Source organism: Sphaerodactylus townsendi, linkage group LG07, assembly GCF_021028975.2.
Source record: "Sphaerodactylus townsendi isolate TG3544 linkage group LG07, MPM_Stown_v2.3, whole genome shotgun sequence".
NCBI classification, from domain to species: Eukaryota; Metazoa; Chordata; class Lepidosauria; order Squamata; family Sphaerodactylidae; genus Sphaerodactylus; species Sphaerodactylus townsendi.
In genome coordinates, this window is record NC_059431.1 from 67,900,916 (window position 1) to 67,923,622 (window position 22,707).

The following is a 22,707-nucleotide window of genomic DNA, read 5'->3' on the forward strand; positions in this document are numbered from 1 at the left end:
TTTAGGCTAGTGGCACCAAAATTTCAGCATATCATCAGGAGACTGTCCTTATGCTACCCCCCAAGTTTGGTGAGGTTTGGTTCAGGGAGTCCAAAGTTATGGACTCCCAAAGGGGGTGCCCCATCCCCCATTGTTTCCAATGGGAGCTAATAGGAGATGGGGGGCTACAGTTTTGAGGGGCCATAACTTTGGCCCCCCTGAACCAAACTGCACCAAACCTTGGGGGGTGCCATCATCTCCAGATGATACCCTGAAATTTTGAATTGCCAATATATCCAAAATGCACCCCTTGCAGGAGCATCTAGAAATTTGCCCAAGAATCTTTGTTCTGCATTGATTTTTTTTCACATTGCTGTCAATGGGGGGTTGCAGGCTGTCGGGGGCACATTTCTGAAGTCACAGGCTCAAAACTTTCAGGGTCTCATCAGGAGACTGCCCTAATGATACCCGCCAAGTTTGGTGCAGTTTGGTTCAGGGGGGCCAAAGTTATGGACCCTCAAAACTGTAGCCCCATCTCCTATTAGCTCCCATTGGAAACAATGGGGATAGGGGCATCCCCTTTGGGAGTCCATAACTTTGGTGCCACTAGCCTAAAAACTGCACCCCCTGCAGGCCAAAAATGGAAAACCACTAAAATACCCAAAAACGAACCCAGCATTTTGATGCCCCCCCCCCCCAGGTGATGCCCTGGGCAGCTGCCCACCTTGCCCAATGGGCATTACGCCAGTGTTTCCACTACCATAAGAGTAGTTGGTAGTTGAATATTGATATAACAGTATAACAACAGATGTGATAGGTTTGCTGAATTCCCAGCTTTCATTTTTAAAAAGTTAGTCTCTAGCACCTACAGTTGCAGAGCTATGCTTTTCTCTTAATAGCTCCTCAGTGGAAGAAGATAAAGACCTATTTTCTTTTAATGAAAGTTGGGCACTGAGAGAACCTGCCACACATACTGTTATATCAATATAACTGCTGAATTGGGGGGGGGGGAGGAGAAATTCGCCGTGGCACGACGGCAACACCGGACTTCGCCAAGCCGGAAGCCGGGGCCAGCGGAGATTAAACTGGCGGGACCCGGCAGCAGCCGGCCCGTCAAGGAGCGCGCCGTCGAGCGGCGGAGCTGGCGCTGCGGGCGGCAGCAGCGCTGCAGCGCAACTGCGCCGGGCGGCCGGCTGACGGCGGCCGGGCCGAAGAGCGAGGCCGAGAACAGCCCCAATCAGGAGGGGAACCTATTTAAGGAAGGAAGAGCGGGAGGCTGGCGGAGGACGGTGGGTGTTGGAGCAGGGAGGCGAGAGAGCAGAGATTTGGAGCGGACGGGAACGCGGCAGAGGCTTTGTGGGCGGACGGTTCAACAGGCGTGGTTGGTGCCCTAAACCACCCTGTGGTTTACCGGCTAGTGAAGAGCCCCAAAGGCAAGGAGACCACTGGCGAGCTACACCTCGATTGGGGCGACGGAGGGACGGTTTGCCAGCCCGGGCTGCAGGCGGGGCAGGGGGAACGCCACATAAAGAAATTATTAAAAACCAATATTTCCAAGGATTATGGAAACCATTTCTCATTTTTGTGTATGAAAACATTTTGGCTGATGGCCTTTAATTACAAAATGCTGTTATTTATTTACTTATTTATTGAAACATATATAACCCACCCTTCCACTTGGTTCAAGATGACTTTCAATGATAATTAAAATATACTCAGTCAAAAACAAAGATAAAATAACAAGCCCAAAATCTAAATTTTGCCTTTTGGTATTTTTCCAGATAAATATTCTACTTAAACAATGGTTTGAAACACCCTCTTTTATGAAGTATGATTGTGATGAATATACACAATTAAAGTTTAAACAGTAACAATCTGAATCCAGGTTTCTCCAGCCTTTTGCTTAAGAGGAATATGATGAAGGTCTTGCGATATTATGATAAAAGTTGACAGCTCTGAATGATTCTTTTAACTATTCCACAGACAGCACTTTCTGCCTTAGGTATTGAATTGAACCTCTGTTTAAATTCCTCTGTATTGCTCATGGCGTATGTTTTACAGAACAGGAACAGGCTTTCTTCTGCTTGTTTTGTTGTACAAATACATCAAATGTGACAGTGCTTTGAACCCAAATGACCTATTGAAGCCAGAGCAAAGTCAGTCTTATGAATACTATGTCACCAGTTTCAGCAAACAAACAGTCCAAGGAAGACCAGATGAACCTTCACAGGCATGATGCAGAAGAACTTCCTTGTTTTGTATATTAGCCAGTGGCACAGCATGGGTGGAGTCACAGGGGCAGTGGAAGTTTCTGTTACTCCAGTCAACAAACAAGACTCAGGAAAGTTTCAAGAGCTTTATTGGAACTGTGTCAGCCCAAAGTTTAGAAAGCTAAAGCTACCGCTTTGCTCTCTGAACCCCAGTTTATACCTGTAAATTGCAACATTGTGCAACCGATAATCCCCCCTCCCCGCATTTCTAAAACATTGCATAAGAATAGATGGTGAGAACAGAGTCATTGTTATGAGACAGTAATTCCCCCTATGAGAAGTTGCAGATAAGGGGGAATGTTTAAGCACTATTCACTAGTTACATGCAGAAGAATGGAAACCTTCTCAGCCTCGGGCAGAAATAAGGGCAGGGCCAGCTGTGGCGTTGGAGTGGACATTCGAGGTGCCAAGGCAGTTGCCCCAGAAGCAAAATTTGCTTCCACTTCCCACCACCACCATCCCTGCTGCCTTGCCGCAACTACCTGTCACTATTTCCCACCATAAGACTGCTCACGCCCAAGTGCTCAACATTAGTTTGAGTTGGAGGGGAGTTCGTGGGGGGGGGGTGCTGAGTGCGGCTCTAGGGTTTGGCACAGCTTTGTGATGCTATGTCACTGATATTAGTTTGTAAAAATTGAAATTAAAGTGCATCTTGACAATGCCATCCATTGGACACTGGCATGTCCTGTTCATTGTATGATTTGTGTGTGTGTTTGCAATTGTTGTATGATTTTTCTATGCAAATGCTGAACTAGTGTTTGGAGACTGTGAAGGACTGGATTGGGATAAATAGATTTAAACCATCCAGACATTAATAAAGTGTTTTAGGTGGGGACTGGGGAACAATAAAAGTCCAAAAATAGGTGTTTTACCTTTTCTGGATGTGGTAAGTCTACTGCCAAAAGGTAAAGTTCACAGCCGGGGGCGTAATCTAGGCTTCATATTATCCCTGAAAAAAACTGGTGTTTGAGAGCCTTTTACCAGTAAGATTAGTTTGCTAGCTGAAGCTTTTCCTGGAAAAAAAGCCAACACATGCCTAGGTACTATCCACATTAACTCATTAAAGTGCTCCATCCTTTGGAGATGGATAATAAACTTCAACTGATCAAGATGTAAGGGTTCTTAATGAGACATGCTGGAAAAATTTCATCAAGCCAGTACTCCATCATTCATATTGGTTCCTAATTTGTTTCCATGCTAGTTTTGACCCTTAAATTGCTAGGGCCAAAGTATCTGAAGGACCACCTCCATTGATATCAACCTTCCATGGCTCCAAAGCCATGTGTGAGACCTTTCAGTAGAAACCAGCTATAGCCAAGGACATAGGTAAGGGGGGGTTTCTCGGGTTCAGACCCCCCCCCGTTCATGTCCGAAGCTCCACCCAATTCCATTTGTGGGTTTTTAAAACATGTTTAGTGTTTTTTGGGTTTTGGCCTGTAGGGGGTGCATTGTTTGAGCTAGCAGCACCAATCTTTCAGGGATTGTTTTGGGGACTCTCCTGGATGATATTGCCAGAGTTTTGAGTTCAGGGGGTCCAAAGTTATGGACTCCCAAAGGGGGTGCCCCATCCCTCCATTGTTTCCAATGGGAGCCAATTAAGAAGATAGGGGGCTACACTTTTGAGGGTACATACTGCTTTGGACACCCTGAACCAAACTTCTACCTAAATCCCATTGTCCAAGGTATCATCAGGAGAGTCTCTTTGACTACAGATACCACCTGCAGAGTTTTGTGAAGATTTGGTCCAGGGGGGGTGCAAAGCTATGGACTCTAAAGGCAGGCCCCATCCCAGCCATTGTTTCCAATAGGGAGCTAATAGGAAATGGGGCTACAAATCCCTTTGAGGGTCCCATAACTTTGGACCCTCTTGAGCCAAACTTCACTAGTAACCTGGGTGGTATCATTAGGAGAGTCTCCTAAAAGATACCCTAAAAATTTTGGTGCTGCTAGCTTAACAATTGCACTCCTGAAAGCAGGCAACCCCCCCCAATTTCCCTCAGATTCTAAACTTTTAAATTCTCCCCCTTCGGGATGGATTTAAAGAGAGAATTTGAGGTCCTCAGTTTAGAAGAAGAGGAGTTTGGATTTATATCATCCCTTTCTCTCACTGTAGGGAGAATTTCAAAAGGGAGCTTCACAATCTCCTTGACCTTCCCCCCTCACAACAAACACCCTGTGAGGTGGGTGGGAGCTGAGAGAGCTCCCAGGAAGCTGTGGTGACTCAGCCCAAGGTCACCCAGCTGGCGTGTGTGGAGTGCACAGGCTAATCTGAATTCCCCAGATAAGCATCCACAGCTCAAGTGGCAGAGCAGGGAATCAAACCCAGTTCCTCCAGATTAGAATGCACCTGCTCTTAACCACTACGCCACATTGAAAGTGATGCTGTTTCAGGGTGGGGATAATGCACCCCAAAACAGCATCGCTTTCAATGTTGTTTAACTGGGGACCCCAGATTCTCCCTTTAAGGTGGATTTAAAAGGAGAATTTGGCTCTCTAGTTTAAACACCATTGAAAGTGATGCTGTTTGGGTGTGGATTCCAGCATCACAGCTGCCCGGGGGGGGGACGGGACGGGAAACTCAGATTTTGCACCGGGCTCCATTTTCCCTCTATGCCTCTGCCCAGAGGGGAGGGCAGAAGGAACTGCCAGCTGCTGGCTGGGAGCCCAGCTAATGGGGGGCAGGGGAAGGCAGGGCAGGGGAGTCTGCCGTCCCCGACCTTGGAGAGCTGCTTTTATAAGCGCTAGGCCGGGGATGGGGCTTGGGGAGGTGTGGCCATGCCCTAGGGGCAGGTGGGGGTGTGGCCCCACCCCCGAACCCCCTCCCCCATTAAAAATCTATACCTACATCCCTGGCTATAGCTGACATAGGGTTGGCTTTTTTTTCCTGCACAAGAATGTTTTTCTGTTGTTCTGCCTGAAATTGACTGGTGCCATCCTTACAAGCCTTCCAGACCTAACGAAATATATTTCTTTTCTGGAAGGTCTTCAAACTGGATTGTTGCCCGTATCCTGTTCTTGTTCTGTTGTGGTTTTCTAGCCTCTAGCCTCCTTGAGAACACTTAGATGGAAAGGCAGTTTATAAGTCTATACTAAGTGAACAAATCAAGATGTCTTAAAGCACTTGCCTCAGAATATTATAACTGTATTTGAGAACTCAGCATTCAGTGCTAAAAGTGGTAAAAGATGTGGTCCTTTTCTTACAAAAATCAAAGAAACCTTTGGGTCTCTGAAGGATGGCTACATTCAGTTACAAAGATGCATTCAAGCTTGACCAACTATACATGGAGCTTCAGCAAGTCCTAAAACAAGAACCTGTTTTTATATTGTTATACTGCTCTCTTGGGGAGACAGTGTCCAGCAGTCAGAGACCATGCCTGTAGAGCACAGGACAGGCCACGCTTAATCACAAAAAAATGCCAGCCATAATAACAGTATCATGACTGCCAATACAGATCCTGTGGAGTAAAGTTAGCCTCTTCGCTTGTATTAATTGCATGCACATATCAAAATCATTCAAAAATTCTTTGGTGCACACTGGCTAATACTATTCTGTTTACTATGAGGATCTGCAACCAATCCAATAAGCATTTGACTACAGTTGCCCATGCCCTGCAGGCAGATTTAGATGATTTAAAACTGATCCTAAAATATTCTTAGGCCTGATTCAGGAGTTTCCCTCATCTGCCGTCAAATCCAAATGCCCACTGAAGTCAATGGAAGCCTTCCATTGACTGACATAAGCTTTGGAACAGATCCATTTTCCCTGGGAAAATGCAACAACTGTGCTGTATGTCAATGATGCCTTGTTATGGCTCATTATCTGGATTCAATTGCACTTTCTCAGCTAGCCTGTCCTTGGTACTGGGGCTGAGAGAGCTGGTACTAGAAAGGGAAAACAAAGTTGATGGTACATTTGTGTGATAGTTTTGCACATTTCAACACATACTTTTATCTTATAATAAAAAGACAAAAGTAAAATGAACTTGTAGAATGAATATCTACAATAGCTATAAGTGGATGGCTATAAATAAATATTTAAAAAACAGCTAGAGGAAAAGTCTGCACACTTTCTTGTAGTCTCCACTGGAAAATATAAAAAACAGTGGTTGATCAAATGTCACTGGATATCAAACAAAAGTTTCCTTACAGGGCTGAGCAGAGGAAAATATGGTCATCTTTTCTAATTGACCCTATAAAGTTCTACAGAAGATAAATACATTCAGTGTAATTAAACCTGGCATCCTGCTAGACCACATATTGCATAACCCTGAGGTTTGGTTTAGTTTTTTACTTATAAAGGATAGAAAATTAAAGACAAACAAACCATGTAGAATTGGTTATGAAAGTTCTTGCCACAAAAAACAACATTGTCAGTCACTGCTTAACTTTTCCTGCTATAGGCCAACTCATTTTTATATTGGATACCCAAGTACTTGCTGAATTTCTTGGACTTGCAATACATGCATATCTCACTGTGTGCTTATACAGAATATGCATTAATTTGAAAACCACACTTGCCCACTTCTGACTTTGCACTAACAAGATTTACGTATATTGATGAACACCTTTGTGTGAAATGCTGCTGCCTAACTTGTTTTCTGGAATTAATTTGTCTGTTTTAAAATTTATGTTATAACAAGGTTGTGTAGTAGTATAATTTTGTTTTTGTTTTTTCTTAGTGTTTTTAGTATTTTTTCCACTTACAGTGAGCCTGTGGGGCTGCCTCTATCTTTTTTATTTGCTGTAAGTAACTGAACAACATAATTTATTTGCTATTTTACTATGTTCCTTAGCTAAACATGTAGCCTTTAAGGAGTTAATCTCAATTACATTAACAATGGGGCATCAATATAACAAAGGTACATCCTATGCCTAAATACTCTTGATTGTAAGAAACTGTCTCTATTTTCTGGAAAGACCTAATTCCAAGTCATTAGGCTTACAAAGGGGTGGGAGGGGTATTTAGAGCAAAATTTCGGCTGTTGTAGGTAAATTGTAATCCTCTCTAATTTATCTCACAATGCAACACAAAAGAGAAGCTTCTCTGGATCTTTTGCAATTTAGAGGTAATTATATGCATTACTGTGACTTCACTATGATGCATTTGGTGTCCCTTACCTTAATACCCACTTCAACCTCTACCACCACAGTCTTTGTAAATAATCCTTTGTTTTGTTCCATGTCTGGAAGAGCAGCCTGGAATTACGAGGAAGATAAAGTTCATCAACAGGTGAAGTGCGCATTTGGTGGAGTCTCCTTTGTGTCCACTAATATTACAACTCTTTTCTTGAGGACTGAAAGCATAAATTTATATATTTGTACTTTATGGTTTATTTTTGAATTGATTTTATGTTGCTGTTTATGATTTATTTACTATGTACGATGTGAAATTTGGACAATGAAGAAAGCTGACAGAAGAAAATTGATTCATTTGAAATATGGCATTGGAGGATGGTTCTAGATTTTTTATTTTACTTTATTGAACTTACATCTTGCCCATTCGCAACCAGAGTCGGGCTCTGTGGCTCCCAAAAATTCAAAAACATAATGAACAATAAAACAGTAAAATAAATATTATTAAAACCTAACATTAAGTTACTGATAGTGAATAAAATACAACATCCTATAGCCTATAATATATATCTCCCTGTCTCAGCAGCTCTCTTACTTGTCCCAGGATGGTGCACAGAAAGGGGGAAGGTATCCAGTTCACCAATGATAAAAAAAATTAATGATTGGTAGTTGGTGGTTTGGGAGACTAGCAAAATGGAATGACAGCAGGTGGCCTCAACCAAAAATCCAGTTGAACATTTTCATCTTACAGGCCCTGTAGAACTGTTTAAAGTCCTGCAGGGCCTGGTGTCAACAGACAGAGAGTTCCACCAGGCTAGAATCAGGGCCAAAAAAGCCCTGGCGCTGGTTGAGGTCAACATAATGTCCTTGGGACCAGGGACCACCAAAAGGTTATTGTCGGAAGACCAAAGTGTTCTTCTCAGGCAATATGCGGAAATAGAGGAAATTAAGCGTGAATTCTATGTAGAAGCTAAAATGAATAAACTGAGACAACTGTTCTTTGGCCACATTATGAGAAGGTAACATTCACTGGAAAAGACAATAGCAATAGGAAAAATCAAAGTAAGAAAAGAGGAAGGATGGAGAGGAATTGACTCAATAATGGAAGGTGTGATCTTCAGGTCACAAGACCTGAGCAGACATTTCAGAGGTCATTAATTCACAGGGTCACCATAACTTGGCAGCACATAACACAAGCACATATTTTGTATTTATTAAAATAGTTATATATCATACTTCCTTGTGGCATAATTAAAAACACAGAAACATATAGCTGAAAGAGATCTCAAGAGTCATCTAGTCCAACCCCCTGCATAAAACAGAAAATTCACAACTATTTCCCCCACACAAACACTCTCCAGTGACTCCGGCACCATGCCCGGAGGAAGTAAAAGACCTCCAGAATCCCTGAACAGTCCGACCTGGAGGAAAATTCCTTCCTGATCTCAAAGTGGCAATTGGCCTTACCATGGTCATGTAAGAAAGGGCCATGAGATCCAAGCAGTGATTCATCCCTTTCTACCCTCCCTCACATGATCTGCCTAAGAGTTCACAGGAACAGTCTTGCTGTCAGATGGTCAACTAGACTCTGCTTTAAAACCTCCAAAGAAGGGAAGGCTTTATGGTAAAGAAAGAGTGGGGTATAAAAACTAACTCTTCGTTGTCATAGGTGGTTTCTTCACAGCACTCTAATAATGTGTGTAACACATTATTAATTAACGTTTGCCTTCACACTGGCGATTCCACTCCTCCAGGAAGCAACTGCAAACAGTCTGGGTTGTTGTGGCTCCTTTGGTTTCGCCAAAAAGCTTGCTAGTGTAGCAATTTGTGTAAAACCCAGGTTGAGGGAAATATAATGGGCTGAACCTATTTTGGGGAAGAGCCAGTGGTGGGATTCAAATAATTTAACAACTGGTTGTTTACAAGCACCACTTTAACAACAGGCTCTGCTGAAGTGGCACAAACCTGCTGAATCCCACCACTGGGAAGAGCCCCGTGTGAAGTTCTTCCACAAAACAGGATGACTAGCTTCTGCATCCGGTTCTATATCTGATGTGCAGAAACCACAATAGTTATATATTTGATTTTTTTCTACTTAAATGCAGAACTTTACATTTATCTCTAGTGAAATTCATTTTGTTTTCTTTAGTCCTGTTTTCCAAATTAAATGTAATTTATTTCCTAGCAAATATGAAAAGGGTTCAGCTACAAGAAGATCAAAGTATAATTTATAGTTGATCATTCCTTCCACAATGGAATTAATTTGAGAACAACTAGAGAAGGGATTTCCACATGTATTTCCGCATTAACCAGTTCCTATTCAGTCAATTCATAAACCTGAGACTTGAGGCCTACCAAAAAAAATTATTCTCACAAAACTCTTCAGGGTTACTGCCCATATCATCAGATGCATGTAATGGGTCATCACATATACAGGGCAATGAAAGAGTAAAATTGTAAATAGCAGGATAATGAAATTAAGGACATTCAAAGTGAGATGTAATTATGTAAAATTCAGTTGACTCACACTCCCAGTTCAGTGGAATAGCTTGACCCACTTTTGTCAATTGACATCGGTGAGTTTTAATGAAGCAGTCTTTCTGGTGATTTCCTTCTGGAACCTTACAACTTGCTTGGGGCTATGTTCAAGTTCCTGCCCTACAACTAACTGTATTCAAGTATTTTGAAATATGCTTATAGGATGAGACCGTAAGGCTAAATTGCTTTTTAGAAGCAATATTGATTGGCAAGTTATAAATCTCTTTTAAAGGAGAGACTTTTTAGGGAAATGCTGACCAAGCTCTCTCCACAGACTGAAAAGAACAGTGTGGTGTTTAACAATTACTGAATGCAAACTACAATCTGTGTGGGACTCAGAGTCAAAAGGAAAAGAAGAGGCTTTGAAGAACACTGAATATCAATCCGAACTTTGATGTCATTCAGTTCTGACATTCTCTAATAATTCATTTTACTTCCAAGAAATATGAATGAAAAGTAACATGTCCTGTAAGAGTACAGCAGTAAGAAATGGAGGCTCAAAGCTTCAGAAAATGAAAATGCTGATTTTATTCTGTCAGAAATATTTGTATCAAAACCCAACACTGTCCCTAGGTATTTAGGTGTATTGTTTATGAACAAAGAGGAAGGATGAGAACTGGGTGTTTAATCTATTAGGAAGAGCCATTAAGGAAAGGTGTGCACTGGTTGCAGAGCATCTAATGGCAACAAGGGGTAACTGAATGGAATCTGTTCTGCCAGTGAAGCAGTAAACATACTATGTATAGTGATCCTTAAAAACTGAGACATGACTTTTATAGGAAACTTATTACCAGCATTTGTTGCTGAAAACAAGGGGCAGGACTGGCAACTGACACAGGAACAAATGCATAATATTATTATAGCAGTATCATTTTCTACAAAAGGGTTTCTTTCTGAAGCTTTCCTTAGTAAAAACAGTTTGCTCTACCATGAATTATAATATTATTTCTGACAATTTTCCAATTGTTATCCACTCTAATGAAAATAGACTTTCAAATGTATAAGAAATGTACAGAAAATACTGAATCACAAGCATATCATGACACATACCTCAAATTAGATGTTTTCTTACATATACTTGTCATGTATATCATATAGGATTTATGTCCTATTTTGTTATTCTTAATAATTTGTTATATAAGAGGCATTGTTATATAACCACTAGTTATTCACACAGATGCCAGCACCAAGGCAGTGGTAAACACTAGCAACAGTGTCAATGTGCCCCCCCCCCCCCATCATACTTAAGGAAAGAACAGGGCAAAGACATGCAACCTTTCTCTGGCCATTTATTAGTGTTGGAACTTAGAACATAATTTTTAAAATGCCTTTATTTCTCACCTCCCATCAGAAAAAAATGAAAGAAGAAAACTTTAAAAAATACATGAAGTTAAAAAAAATATCAGTAGTGACTACAGATCTATACATAATTTTCTATAAATGGTTTCCAAATATTTAAAAATTAATTAATGTGCAATGCTATCTATATGCTATGCATTGAAACACTATAGAATTCTAAGGTCCTCACTTTTATCTTTTTATCTTTCATCTTTTTACTGTTATAATACCATCTTTTAGCTATAGTAAAAGCAGTGGCATACCGAGCCTAAATGGCACCTGGAGGCATGATTGGGTCCCCATGTCCCCGCCTGCCTCCCTGTGCCCCACTTACGGGATCCAGAAGGGAGAGTGGAGGAGGGTGGGGATCAGGGTGGCTTGGACAGGTGCTGCAGCAGCTCCTTGGCTGGCCTGCATTGCGAAGCCCACTTGGGCTGCCTACCGCAGCACTCCACCCTCCTGGCCTCAATCAGTTCACAATCAGTTAGCCTCCATGGGGGCATTTGACTCTGTCTCCAGAGATCTACTGTGGAGAAAACTTGTTAATCTAGGAATTGACAGAAGGCTACTTACACTAGTAATGGCCTTACATCATGACACTACCTGTCAAGTCAAATGCTCTCCTGATGGTATACTTAGTCCTTATATACCAATTAACAGGGGTGTCAAACAGGGGTGTGTTTTGGCCCCAACCCTATTTAATCTTTTTTTAAGTGATCTGGCTTCCTTTTTGATGGAGGATTCCTCGCACTGCCCTGCTTTGAATCATATGACCATACCTTTACTTTTGTATGCTGATGACGCTATATTACTCTCCCGTACAAAAGCTGGCTTGAAACGCTTACTGGCACGCTGTGTTGAATATTGTAGTCATAATAACCTGACGCTTAATTTTGCAAAGTCAAAAATAATGGTTTTTGCTTGTTCTTGGAGACCATTTAGTTGGCCAATAAATAATGAACAGCTTGAACAGGTCAAACATTTTAAATACCTGGGTCTCCATTTTAATTATAACTCCTCTCAGGTTACCCAAAGGAAATTGGCCATTGAATCAAGCAAACTTAGTTGCAAGGCCATTAGCCGCTATTTTCGCACCAAAGGTCATGAATTTGTACCTGCAGCCATTAAGGCATTTAATGCTAAAATCACCATGCAATTACTCTCAGGAATCCCCCTGTGGATACAAGCATGGAGCTGCGATATGGAAAGAGTTCAGTCATGCTTTCTCTATAGTATATACTCGGCTTACCTCACTCAGTCCCATATGCTGCGGTCTGTTTGGAGGTGGGCCAACATCTACTCCATACAAGAGCATGGTGCATGACTTTCCAATTCTGGATACGATTGTGCTTTAACAACTGTCACCAAAAGCTTTACCTACCAGGCTCTTTCTTTCATAGCCAAAACTGGAGTGGTGGTCCTTTGTTGAGGCGAAATCCATGAAATGGGTCTATCCTTGGATGCATTGGTTTTAATGAATGCCAATGAGCTAAAGCTGACTATCAAAAAGAGATTGTATGATCTCGAGTATAGTCACCTGATGCAGCAGGCTAATAAACGCTGCTCTCCCTTGCACTTGGGTATACCATTAAAACCCTATACCATGGCCAAGTATTTCCATTTGGTCTTAGAACCCAAATTGTGACGAGCCCTGACCCTTGCCAGGTGCAATATTCTCCCTTCAGCTACCACTCAGGGCAGAATACAGAAAGTGCCTTTTAATGAAAGATTTTGTCCCTGCAGTTCAGCTTACGAAGAATCAATCCAACACGTGATATTACACTGCCCGTTACACAGTTTAGCCAGGAATAAATATCTAAACCCGTGGTTAAAACCCCCCATTGATAATATTAATCTATCAATTGTGGTAACGATGTTGGATTGTGGTTCTGCAAGTGTATTGGAAGCGCTGGCTAACTTTTTGTGCTCTGTCATCAGCAAACGGTTATAACTGTACTGGAGATTGTATCATTCATTACACTGAGGTCGCCATTTTTCTGGTATATTGCTGCTGTTTTAATTATGCCATTAAAGGTTTATATATATATATATATATATATATATAAGAAGTCAGTTAGCCTCCAAGAGAAAGGCAAATAGGTTAAAAAGACATAAACATTATCCAATATCAATGAATATTTGAATACAAAATTAAGTAAAAAATGTATTCTGCCCTCCTCCAAACCCCTCCCCCATGACTGCATATGCCCAAAGCATACATTTAAGGGACATGTCCAGTAAATAACAATTAGAAACTTTATTAATTCCTTTGTTAAAGAGTCACTGTGGTGTCCAGCATATCTTAAACATCATTTTTTGCTATATAAATCCATGGAAAGCAGATATAAGCTTTAAGGCCATATCTCATTGCTTTGACATAATAGTGTGATCTATTTCCTTATTCCATTCATTGCTGAGGCTGAGAAGGTTTCCATTCCATATTTATAAACAAATGTAGGTTTTTTTAATCTGCCTTGATTGAATTAGAGCTTCCAGCAGCAAAACATGCTGCAGGACCATACTTTAAATACCAACAGATGTTGTAATTGCAAGTATTGCCATTCTCCATGAGGGGGCAAGTGGAACCCAGAATAGAAATGTAAATCTGCACCATTAATCCATACCATGAATGAGTTCTGAAGAAAATGGGACAGTTTGGGACACCTATGCCCCTGTTGTTAAGTGCCAAGGTACCTAAAACATACCTGCACAATTGACATGCTGGAACAACTTAGATTGTTTTAATACTTCTGTCATGAAGAGGTGTGCAGTTCAGAACTCCAGAGGTTAATCTTTCTCTATTAAAAGCAATGGACCTATTGTCATTGACTTTATTAGAAGGTGTATCCTATCCTAGTGCTACCTCAATATATTGAAATCAGTGACATACATCTGGAGAATGTAAGATCCTGTTTGTCTATGAAGTAAGCACCATTGGTTTGTTTACTTTAGAAACTGAATGTAATTAAAGAAGATCTATAATTTTATTCAGTCAGCATAAGCTTCCGTCCATTTGAACTGTAATAAGGAAGATAATGTAAAATAATGTTCTGACAATCAGCCTCTTTTAGATTTTTAAAATTAACTTGTAAATGATATCACTGACGATAGACCAATTACTGAGAACCTTACAAGAAAAAAATATATTTTAATGAAGATAATTTATTAGGTACCTATTGTGTGAGAAGAAAGGAGAAGATTTTAAAGCTGCCTGAAACGTATTATGGATGGAGGTTGTCACTTATGTTCCTCTAGAAGGTGGATTGTTATTACGATTGTAAATTTGTAAACATTACTATGAACTGCCTTGTGTCTACCGTTTAGGGAAAAATGGTTCATAAATATTTTAAATAAATAAAGGAATATATGCTTGCACATTGGTGCAACCCCAAAAAGTATCTGCTGGCACATTGGTGCAACCCACAAAAGAGCCATTTCACAGCCTGATACTCTGTTTGAATAATTACAGTTTAGAAGTATGTCCAGGAAAATAGTGCTGTCCCATTCAAAAAGTCAAACTTATAATGTGTTTTAGAAGTGAAAAGACCCTAAGGTAAAATTAATGGCATTATGTGACATTTAGCTTTCTTCATCTCCTCAAAGTGATCCATCTTCTCTTGCAGATAATGGTCATTTCTGCATAACACAAATAAAACATTTTCAGGCAGGAAATAAAATGTTTTCTCCTTGGAATTCTTCATGGTTTTGAGCTCAAGACCTTTTGTCTCCTGCCTGATAACATTTTATTTGCATATTGTTCCCTTTTTTGAAAATATTTTCACTTGTTGTGTGATCTTTTTAAAACATGTCCCATGCTACTCTACAGTCACCAGACTTCCTTGTTGGTGCCACTGGCACCATTTTCTGTGCTTGCGTCTGCTGTTCTCATTCTGTATTTCCATCAGGTTTTTTAATTTCAGGGGGTTGTATCTACATAGCTACATAGGAGGCTTTGAAACTTCATATCTATTAATCTAAGAAGTTTATAAAAAATGGAATGACCACAAAATGGCAGCCAGGATGCATTCTCAAGGGGGTGGGTGCAGACAAACGAGGGGTTTTGAAAACATTTGCAAAACGTTTTCAGGGGCTTGTGTGGAAAGGGCCAATGCCTCCATTTAGATGGTTATAGTAATTCTTCATGTCATCCGGTAAACTCCTTTGGACCATCGAACACATGAGTCATGACCACATGATTCTCCCTTCCCATATAAACTATACCTGCAGTGGGACATGGAAATGTCTATGAGGCAAGGAATGAATCTGTGCATTTTCAGTGAGGGCAAAATGAAATATGATTATAGAAAACTCATGAATTTGAACAATAGGTACTGCCAAACAACTGTAAGAAAAAGATGTGGCAATTTGAAGCATAAAAACAATGGATAGGATTGGAGTGCTAAACTATTCACCCCCTTTGCTTTTCTGTTAACTAGGTTGTGAGATTAGAAATGAAAAGTTCTTTTCCTACTTGAACCACCATCATCACTTTACAAGATGTTAAATGTGTCAGTCTTGCCACATAGGTTTAGATGTCACCCAGAAACCCAAAGAGTTTAGCTACATGACTGGTTCCAGCTCTCTGGGTTCTTAGAGTCAGTGAAGGACTCAGTTTCTTTCTTTCTTTTTCTGTATTTATTTAATCCTATAGATCAGGGGTCCCCAAACTTTTTAAACAGGGGGCCAGTTCACTGTCCCTCAGACTGTTGGAGGGCCGGACTAAAATAAACTGTGAACGAATTCCCATGCACAAATGATTGTAAAATGTTTGATTTCACCTTTCAGCCTTTCTGTCATGGTCTATTTTTAGAACAGTAACCAAAGTATGTCAAGTACAGGGTGGGCTCCAAATATTGTTGGGGAGGCTGTGGAATACCTTCCCCTGTAAAAAAAAGCAGAACTTTCCCAATGAAACATTCCATCTAACCCAGGATCAGGTATCTTCCTGGGTTCTTTCCTCCCTAGCAGCCAGCGAGCGATTCGCCAGCCTGGCTGATGCCAATGGGAGCGAGGCGGAACAGAAAGCCTGAGAGCAACACATGGAGTAGCTGAGAGGGAAGGGCGGAGCAGGTGTTGCCACATGTAAGGTTTCCAACTCTGGGTCAGAAAATTCATGGAGATTTGGGGGTGCCATCATGTAATTGCAATCAACAGCCGTTGGAGCCGGTTCCTCCTCTCCCTCGAGCCCACACTGCACATGAATGGAGCCATCACCGCCATGCCTGGCGGGCCGGATAAATGCCTTCAGGGGGCCACATTTGGCCCCTGGGCCGTAGTTTGGGGACCCCTGCTATAGATATAGACAGAACAAAAAAGTTAAGAATAAAAGAAAAGAAAAGAAAAAATTAAAAACCATATTCAAGCAACGATCACAATTACATAACAAGAAACAGAAAAATATACATATATTAAACAATATACAATAAGAATATTAATGATTATAACAGTTATGAACAGTAAATGGTGATATAATAATGGGCACAATACAATGATTATCATAATCATAAATACCCTACATAGCGCTTAATAAATCAAATATTGATTTTAAACAATATTGTAAAGTAAATTAAAATGAAATAGAATATAGAAAAAGGAACTCACTGCATCGATTGTTATTATTAATCTCTAAAAAAGTTCCCAAACTTTGAACTGAGTTCTTCTATTATGACCATCAATCCATTAAGCTTTCCATTTTACTGAGAATATTGCTGAAGCCACTATATGTCTAAACAATTCTTCCAATTTTTTTTGGATTTTTGGGCAAATCCCCAGCAATATACTCTTAGCTTCTATAGTAAATTTAAAGTTCAGAGTTTTATGAATTTTGGCATGCGTTTCTTTCCATTTTTTGTTTGTTTGTTTTTTGCACATCTATCACATATGATAAAACGCACCATCCACTTCTTTGCATTTCCAGCACTTTCCTTTTAGCTTTTACCCATCTTCTCAATATCATCTGAAGTGTTATACCACCATTAAAAGATCTTATATCAATTTTCTCTTCATGTTTGGCTGTGAATTTTATATCCTTTGGACTCAGTTTATTAATGCTCTTTATTGTTATGACTGGCAACTGATAACCCTGAAAGACTCTATGTAACAATATATTGAACTCTGCCTGTCATGCAAATGTTGAGGGCAAAGAGACTTTCAGGAGGGTTCTGGTAGAAAAAGAAGAGTGATAGGCATACTTATTAAGTTCATGCTAATGGAGAAAAGGAACGGTTGGTCAAAGGAATCAGCAATTGTTCATTTAAACATCAGCTGCATTAAATAAACTTCAGCCTGATGGCAATGAGATAATAATGAATGAGTCTATTGTTACAATGCAAGAGGCCTAAGATTTCATCTATGTATAGAAAAAGCTAACTGGGTTTTGTAGTGCCAGGAAATGTTGAGATGACAATGAGACTCAAGAATGGCAGAGCCAAACATTTTTGAGACTATTGTCTTGATCTTCTTGTGAAAGATTTAGAGCTATTAGACCTTAATGAGCTGCACATCATTATTACAGACAACCCAAAGAGGCACTGTTTAGCCATTCTGCTCTATTTAAATTTAAGTGTCATATAACTCAAAGAAGTAATTTCTCTCCTTTTATTCAAGTCATCAGCAACATAATAACAAACAATCCCATTAGTAGTTTTCTTATGCTTTACAATAATGATATACAAATAAAACTAAATGATCAATAATGTGTGGTTTCAGGAATCAATTATAAAGCAATTAGACTGAGGTAATTAATCTTGTCTCACAGAGCAGTGCCCTGATGAACTTCACCAAATAGTTTGTACTGGGAAATATGAGAACAGAAGAGAAGGGCTACAGGCATTTGTCTTAAGTGCAATTAATTTAAAGCAATATCTATGCATAGAACAACTCAATTGAATGCTCAAAAGTTCTCATTAATTACTATTTCAAATTTCACATCAAACATTCCATTACTTTTGTGTTTGCAAGGGTTTAGATGGCTACTGAACATTAGCCTTTATCCCTTTGAGCTCTGTGAAATTTAAATTAATTATCCTAAACATTAGTGAACTGAAAGTAAGTAAAGCATTCAACAAAGTCTGCCCAACTTATTACAGGCAACAAATGTGGATACATCTACATGCAAAACAGAGCTGCAGCCAGTTCTGGTTGTTAATGCCCACATGATATGAGAAGTAATGAATGCCTTATGGTTGCATATTGTACACATTTTCATATCTACAAGTTGAATGGAAGAGAAATGCATCTTAACCTTTACAGATTCAGAATTTTATTTCAAATTTTATAAATACGTGCATACACACATACACACATATATATCCACAGACAGATGATCAACTATGCAATCTTTTATAATTTCCTCAAGAAGGAAAATATTTTCTCAAACTCCTGAACACTTTAGATCTATCTAGGCTGCCGATATATGCAGAAAAGAAGTCAACACAACTTTAAAGCCCTAAATGGAAATCATAACTTCCCCTTATAGGTCTGCTTGACACACTGGCGTAATGCCCATTGGGCAAGGTGGGCAGCTGCCCAGGGCATCACCTTGTGGGGGGCATCAAAATGCTGGGCTCGTTTTTGGGTATTTTAGTGGTTTTCCATTTTTGGCCTGCAGGGGGGCGCAGTTTTTAGGCTAGTGGCACCAAAATTTCCGTGTATCATCAGGATACTGTCCATATGCTACCCCCTGAGTTTGGAGAGGTTTGGTTCAGGGAGTCCAAAGTTATGGACTCCCAAAGGGGGTGCAGCATCCCCCATTGTTTCCAATGAGAGCTAATAGGAGATGGGGGCTACAGTTTTGAGGGTCCATAACTTTGGCCCCCCTGAACCAAACTGCACCAAACTTGGCGGGTATCATTAGGGCAGTCTCCCGATGAGACCCTGAAAGTTTTGAGACTGTGCCTTCAGAAATGGGCCCCCCACAGCCTGCAACCCCCATTGACAGCAATGCAGAAAACTCAATGCAGAACAAAGATTCTTGGGCAAATTTCTAGAATGTTCCTGCAGGGGGTGCATTTTTGGATGTATCGGCACCAACATTTCAGGGTATCATCTGGAGATGATGGCACCCCCCAAGCTTGGTGCAGTTTGGTTCAGGGGGGCCAAAGTTATGGACCCTTAAAACTGTAGCCCCCATCTCCTATTAGCTCCCATTGGAAACAATGGGGGATGGGGTGCCCCCTTTGGGAGTCCATAACTTTGGACTCCTTGAACCAAACCTCACCAAACTTGGGGAGTGGCATAAGGACAGTCTCCTAATGATATGCTGAAATTTCAGTGCTGATATGTCTAAAAACGCACCCCCTGCAGGCACCAATGTCCTGGTGCAAAACAATTTTTGGTCATGGTGGAGTGGCCGCCCATGGGGGGGGGGGGCATCCAACTTAGGTTTTGCCCAGGGCTACAGTTTGCCCAGGGCTGTCTCGTTACACCCCTGGCTTGACAAGATCTACATTAGATAGACTTAGGGAGTAAGAAAGTCACCTGGTTTGTTTTCCTATTGTGTTGGTTTGGTCTGGATATCCTGGGAGGGTCAAAGGGGATCTTTCTGGAAAGCCCATGGGGTCAGAGGCCTTTGTTCAATATCTCTGGCCAGTTCTGCACAGCACAAATAAGACATTCTGTGGAGAAGGAGGGAAAAGGCATCTTGGGGAGGAATTCCACACAGCTTTTTCCCCAAGGTGTCCTCAGGATACCCTATTTCTGCTGGAGCCATCCTATTTTAAGGACACAAAAGTACCAAGTTCCCCCCCCCCCCCCCCCCAGTAATCTGCAAATCATCTCTTGCTGTGCAGAGCTCAGGAGCTGAGAAGATGTCTTATTTTTTCCCACACAACCATTAAAGCTCTTTTGTCAGTTTCATCTGCTGCTAGCGCCCAACATTTTGTGGATCCTCTGAAGATGCCAGCCACAGATGCAGGCGAAACGTCAGGAAAGAATGCTGCTAGAACACGGCCATAAAGCCCGGAAACCACACAGCACCCCAGTGATTCCAGCCGTGAAAGCCTTCGACAATACAATATTAGAATAAATGTTTCATAGAACTCAAAGGATAGCTGTGTTGGTCAACAATAGAACAGCTAGATACAAGTCCTTAGGATATAAAGGGGAAGAGTCAAAGGGGAAGTTTGATTTCCAGAAGATATATTCCCCCAAAAAAATTTTGGTCTCCAAGGTGCTTCCACATGTTTTATAATAAATAAGTTTGTCTTTAAGATGCCACATGCCCTTTTGTGCCAATGTCCAATGTCTATGCTGCTGCCCCTATCTCCAGCTGTTTTATGGTTGTTGTTCTGATTAACAGTAATTTCATTTAGGATGGCATCATAAATCACTTTTTTGTTGGGTCTCTAATTTAGATTTTAGGAGACATCTTGTCAAAATTCCCTTTACATCAATTGTTAACATAATTTTTCAGGGTTCATTTACTTCCTCTGAATAAATGTCAGAGTAGGAAAGGACACATGTAAATACATATGCACAATAGAAAGGCATCATCAAGTGCACTGCTTGCAATTTTACATTCTACAGTTGCTAAGGTAAATGTTGAATGCTTCAACTTCCTGATAAGTTTTTCATCAAAAGTATTGTCACTCTCTTGGCTTGTTAATCACTGAAGGACAAGCCTACCAAATAAATACTTATGGCAAGAGCAGATGGAAAAGAACCTTCAGTAAAGTGTTACACTGGTGGGATTCACAAAGTAATCCTTAATATGAGAATAAGATTTCATACAATCCTGATTAAGTACAACAACCAATGCTTAGGCAGATGTTTGGATTCTATCCAGGCAATTTGGATTGGGTTGTATTCAAACAGGAGGAGAAATTTCCCTTAAAATATTGAATATTAGACCATCATTTATTATCCCTTCTCTGGATGAAAAGGTGTTTTATAAACATCCCGCCAAAATAAGTTGTAACTAATTACAATCCTAAACAGAGTGGCACTATTAGCCTTAAATAAAGTAATGAGACTTAAGTTCCACTGGATTCAATGAGACTTTCTCTTGATTAACTTTCACTGTATTTGGACCAGTGCAATCTACAGAGATACTCCAGTGTTAAGTTACATTAGCTTACTGGCTTCGGTGAGTTTAGATTGAAATCGGTCTGCATTGTTACAGTGCAGTTTTAAACAAATCTACATCCTACTAAGACCATTGACTTCAATGGATATAGAAGAAGAAGAAGAAGAAGAAGAAGAAGAAGAAGAAGAAGAAGAAGAAGAAGAAAAGAAGAGTTTTGGATTTATATCCCCCCTTTCTCTCCTGCAGGAGACTCAAAGGGGCTGACAATCTCTTTTTTTTATAGATTTTTATTGTATAGAATATTTATACATTTGTTACATTCAATATCTTCGTTTCATCTATACATTTTTCCATTTCCCCCCCCCCTTTTCTGTTGATTGTTTTATGCAAGCAGCAGGAGATTCATTCTTCTTATTCTTTTATTCCATAGTTCTTTGTTAAATCCGGCTTCTTCCATCCATGTTTCATACACTGTCCATAATTTCATAATATCTTCCATCTTTTCTTCCCATAGTTTATTTTTTGTCAGGCCGTTTCCGCACGGCGGCGGAAACGGCTGGGTCGGCGCTTCTCGCGCCGACCCGAAGATGCTGGGACCGTCCGCACGGACGGTCCCGGGAAGAGGCGGGCAGCCGGCGCCGCGGAGCGCCGGCACCCGCACAACCCGGCTCGTCCCTGGGCCTCTGGTGTGTCGCCAAGGTGGCGTATTCCGAAAGTGGCGTATTCCGAGGTGGCGTATTCACGACGGCGTATTCCGAAAAGAACGCTTCTTAGCGTTCTCGGAATACGCCGGCTGCGGGCCAGCCGGGCGGCGCGGGGGCGGCGCGGCTGCACTGCAGCCGCACCGCCCGTGCGAATGGCAGCCTGGAGACGGCGTTTTTACTGTCTCCAGGCCGTCATTTTCCGCCCGTGCGGAAACGGCCTCAGTCTCTCAAAAATCTCTAGCTGTATTTGTTCCCATATGTATTCCATCCATTTTGACACTGTCCATTTTTTATTATCTTTCCAGCCCAACGCCAACACTGCGTGTGCTGCTCTAATCATTCTTTTATACATTGGCTCCAGGCTTCTATTCACTCTTTTATCATCTATTATCCCCACAATTAATAGTTCAGGGGCTGACAATCTCCTTGCCCTTCCCCCCTCACAACAAACACCCTGTGAGGTAGGTGGGGCTGAGAGAGCTCCGAGAAGCTGTGACTAGCCCAAGGTCACCCAGCTGGCGTGTGTGGGAGTGTACAGGCTAATCTGAATTCCCCAGATAAGCCTCCACAGCTCAGGCGGCAGAGCGGAGAATCAAACCCGGTTCCTCCAGATTAGATACACAAGCTTTTAACCTCCTACACCACTGCTGCTCCTAGAAGGATGTAATTCTCCTTAGAAGGATGTAATTCTCCTTAGAACTGCAGTGTCAGGCTGAAATCTTAAAAACACTTTCCTGGAAATAAGCACTGAATAAAATAGGACTAACTTCTAAGTAAACCT